This window comes from Dioscorea cayenensis, chromosome 6 (assembly GCF_009730915.1).
Source record: "Dioscorea cayenensis subsp. rotundata cultivar TDr96_F1 chromosome 6, TDr96_F1_v2_PseudoChromosome.rev07_lg8_w22 25.fasta, whole genome shotgun sequence".
Lineage (NCBI taxonomy): Eukaryota > Viridiplantae > Streptophyta > Magnoliopsida > Dioscoreales > Dioscoreaceae > Dioscorea > Dioscorea cayenensis.
The window spans coordinates 12391813-12396125 of record NC_052476.1 but is presented as its reverse complement, the minus strand read 5'-3'; the positions used below and the strand labels follow the sequence as shown (position 1 = coordinate 12396125).

The 4313-nt window shown below is 42.6% G+C and overlaps 1 non-coding gene across 1 annotated transcript; it reads right to left on the bottom strand.

Moving 5' to 3' along the window:
* Positions 1-1009: 1009 nt before the first annotated feature.
* On the bottom strand, positions 1010-1116 carry LOC120264107. Its single transcript, XR_005537285.1, has one exon. It is a non-coding gene; the product is annotated as a small nucleolar RNA R71 (small nucleolar RNA).
* Between the last annotated feature and the right edge of the window lie 3197 nt (positions 1117-4313).

The window sequence follows — 4313 nt, the reverse complement described above, 5'->3', positions numbered from 1 at the left end:
CATGCAACTTTACATAGTGTGAGGTGTTGAGACTGAGCGATTCATCCGCTGGGACATAGTGTAGAGTTAGTCACGGTTGACCATAGATTTGGGACAGTGTGCTTAAGGATTTCCATGACTCATTCAGCATTTATTAGGAAGTATAATAGTTGGTCTTGCACTTGAAACATTAATCCTACGGGGAGCATTACATTTTATCAACATTATCACCATTCTGTTTCACATGGTTAAGTAGAAATTTAAGTAATTCTACTCCCTACTCCCTGTGGATACGATACCCCATTCACCTAGGATTTATTACTCAACAAACCCGTGTGCTTATGGGTCACACGCGATGGCCGTTGTCAAGTTTTTGACACTATTGCCGGGAAGTAGGAGTTTAAAGACACTTTGCAGTTTGCTATCTTAGCTATTCATTCATTCTTTTTCATATCTTCTTATCCTATTATCGTTCTAATTTTGTTTTCTTTCTTTTAGTGCAGCTCCAGGTTATGACCCGAGGGAACCCTTCGACATTACTTGAAGGTGATCCAGAACATGAACTTACACTCAGAAGAAAGTGTAAAGAACCTCTACAAGAGCCATCGAATCTAGCTGAAGTCGAAGTTGAAGGATCTGAAAACATGGCGGAATTGAACAACAGAGAACACTCTCTGATTACGCCAAACCATCAGCATTGGGGACACAATCTAGCATTATGTGGCCTCCAATCCCAGTTCAGAATTTTGAAATAAAGTTGCCATTCATCCACATGTTACAACAGTTCACATAGTTCAATAATTTGGGCGATTAGGATCCAAAAAGCCACAAAGAGAATTTCTTGGAAGTGTGTGATATGCTCAAGATCAATGGTGTTATGGATGATGCCATCAAGTTGAGAGCCTTCCCATTTTTCTTAAAGGGGAGAGTGAAGCAGTGGCTACACTCATTACCTAGAGTATCGATCACTATATGGGAGGAGATGGTAGAAGCTTTCCTTGTCCATTATTTTCCTCCCAGAAAATATGCAAAGGTTAGAAATGAGATCTCGTCTTTTGTGCAAATGGAATTGGAGTCTCTATTCGAGACATGGGAAAGGTTCAAGGAAGGCCTACGAAAATGTTCCCAACATGGGTTTCTAGAGTGGATGATTATTGAGACTTTTTACAATGGTTTAAACCGAAGTACAAGACAGTTACTTGATGCAGCCACAGGAGGTACCTTAGGTAGCAAGACCCCTAGAAAAGCCCTATAATTAATTGAAGAAATGGGGTTGAATAACTACCAATGGAATGCTAGGGAGAAGAAGAAGTGGCCGGCATCCATGAGATCGATGTGGTTACATCGTTGATGGACCAAGTGTTTATATTGAGTAAGAAGTTAGACACTCTAATTTCTCCTAGATTGTCGGCCGTAATGAATTATGATGGATGTAGGGGAGGACAAGCCCCATCCGATTGGCCAATAGCCGTTGGTGCTACTTCATCCGTTGAACAAGTTGACTTTGTGGGTAATGCAATGCGAAAACAAGGCAATCCTTATAGCAACACCTACAACCAGGGGTAGAGGAATCACCAAAATTTCTCATGGAGTAACCAAGGGCAGCAAAAGGCTGTAGCACAACTGGATTTCCAACAACAACAACAAACCCCAAATATGGAAAATAGAGTTTCAAGTTTGGAGACCCGGATGACCCACTTAGAGAAAGCCTTGACCCGATTTATGCAATCATCGGATACACGGCTCCAATTGGTCGAGGCTTGATAAGTGCTTGTGCGATATGAATGCGAAGCATTATTTCCTTATGTTGAGCATTACTTTCCTCGGGTTTTTACACTAATATGTGTGTTTTTATGTTATTTTTATGCAGGTAGGGTTGTGAGGCCGAGTATAAAGGAAATAGGCCAATGTGGATCATAATGCACCAATTTTGGAGGAAATCTTGCTAAGGTTCCAACGCGAAGACATAGGTCAGGTGTGAGATGCTAGAGTGTGTGCCAACCTCCTCGTATTCGAGTGGGCACATCCATTTTGAGGGGCACAAAGGCAGTCACATTTGAGCATTCCGACTTATGCACATAGAACAAGAGCTCCACCAACATGTACGCCATTGAAGAAGCAAGTGATCCACAACGTGAACATGTGCCCGTTTGCATTACCCCGATGAAAGTATGGAATTCGGGAGTATTTCTGGCATAGTACTATAGCAGGTACTGTGGCAAATTACTGTAGAAAATTAATGTAGCAGTTACTGTTTACAGCCGACAAAAATCGCAGAAACAGAGAATCCACACGGGCGCGTGTACCATCCACGCCCGTGTATTCACACGATTCCAGCCTTATTTAAAGCCGATTCAGCCCCGATTTTGGCATTCTTTTCTCCATCTTTTCCCCAACTTGCGAGAGGGCTTCGGCTAGGGTTTCGAGTGGTATTGGCCAAGGTTTTGGAGAGGTTCTACGGCTCCAACATCATGATTCCATTAGGAAGAAGGTTGGTAGGGGAGCTTCAATCGAGGCTTATCATATACCGGACGAAGGAATCCTTGGACGACGAGTAGAGGACTTTCCACAAGACCATCGACACAACCATCGAGGTGGTTTCTTTATGGATTCATTGCTTTTACATTCGATTTCTTTGATTGTACTTAGCTCCATGGAGAACTAAACCCCTAGTGGGTACTTGGGTGATTGTGAACCCTAGGATGTATTTGTTTCATTGAACTTCTTTATTATGCTTTAAATAAATTGATGCTTAATGTGAGTTCCAACCTTGAATGCTTGATTGTATGAACATTTCCCCTAGAGTGACACTAGGGTTGAGAGTTCTTGTTGGTAACCTTGTGAGTGAGTGACACACCACGAGCGTTAGACAAAGCTAGGTTGGAGAGGGTTGAGAGGGTGAGTCGAGAGGTACAGGAGCGTCCCCTTTCCCCTCCGACGTGATAGATTCTACCTCCGTTCCTCATGTTCTTTGCGGCTATAATAGATTGAATGGTCTAAGGGATGAACCTCCGCTGGGGCCTAGTTGCGCGTGCAATGGAGTGAAGCGTTGAGGTGATCTTAGTATCTAGTTCTTAATTATGGCTAGGGACCTTCTGCCTGGACCAAAGGGTTAGGTCTAAATCTAGGAAGAGATTTATCACTTGGAATCCCTAGAGCTCATTGCAACTCTATGCGAGTGCGAGGTGTTGAGATTGTTCAATTTCTCCTCCGGGACATGTATAGAGTTAGGCATGGTTGACCTTAGATTTAGGACTATGTATGTAAGGATTTCCATGACTCACCATTGCATTGATTAGGAAGCATAATAGAGAGTTCTTGCACTTGAAGCAATTATCCTAGGAGAAGCATTATCCGAGTACCCCATCTTTATCGATTGCCTTGCCTCCTCCTTACTTTTGCTCTCTTACTTGTTGCTTTTAATTTCTGAGAATTGAATCATTACCACACTTATCATTGTTGATACTTCACATAGCTAAGAATCGAATTAAGTGTCTTTACTCCCTACTCCCTGTGGATTCGACCCCGCTCACCCGGGATTATTACTTCGACAAGCCCGTCCACTTGCGGGATATAAGCAAGGGGATCTTGTCAAGGCTACACTTCGCAACCACACCACTTCATTGCACAACCTAGAAACTCAAGTGGGGCAAATCGTTAAGTCTCTATCGGAGAGACCACAAGGAAGCTTATTGAGTAACGCCGAAACCAACCCATGAGAGCATGTGAAGATAATCACTTTGAGAAGTGGTTGTGAGGTTGAAGGTAGGCTTCCAAGTGAGAGACCAACGTTGAAGCACCGGACATCGTAGAGGTTGAGAAGGGAGCAACTAAGGAGAAAGAGGTAGCAAGCCCACCTTACAAGCCAAGAATTCCTTATCCCTCTAGATTGAAGAACGACCAAAATGATGAGCAATACAAAAAGTTCTTGGGTCTATTCAAGCAATTGCACATCAACATTCCTTTTGTGGAGCCATTATCTCAGATGCCTCGGTATGCTAAGTTCTTGAAAGATCTATTTGTCACGCCCCGTCTCGCAGGTCCCACTCATGACATACCGCCACGATAACCCAAGGGAGGTCCAACACTAACTCACCCCTAGATCACCGTAAGGCTAACCTGTTTCCTGTACAAAACCACTATAACAATAATAAACATTCTAGCAATCCAATATACCCAAATGTTCCTACACAACCCATCACTTTAATTTAAACCATGACAACAACCATTCACTTAGAGAGTATACATCTCATACACAACATAAAGCTAACCAACATATATAAAAGTATCAAAGAAGAAAGATACATATTAATATTAGGGTTGGTAATATCCTA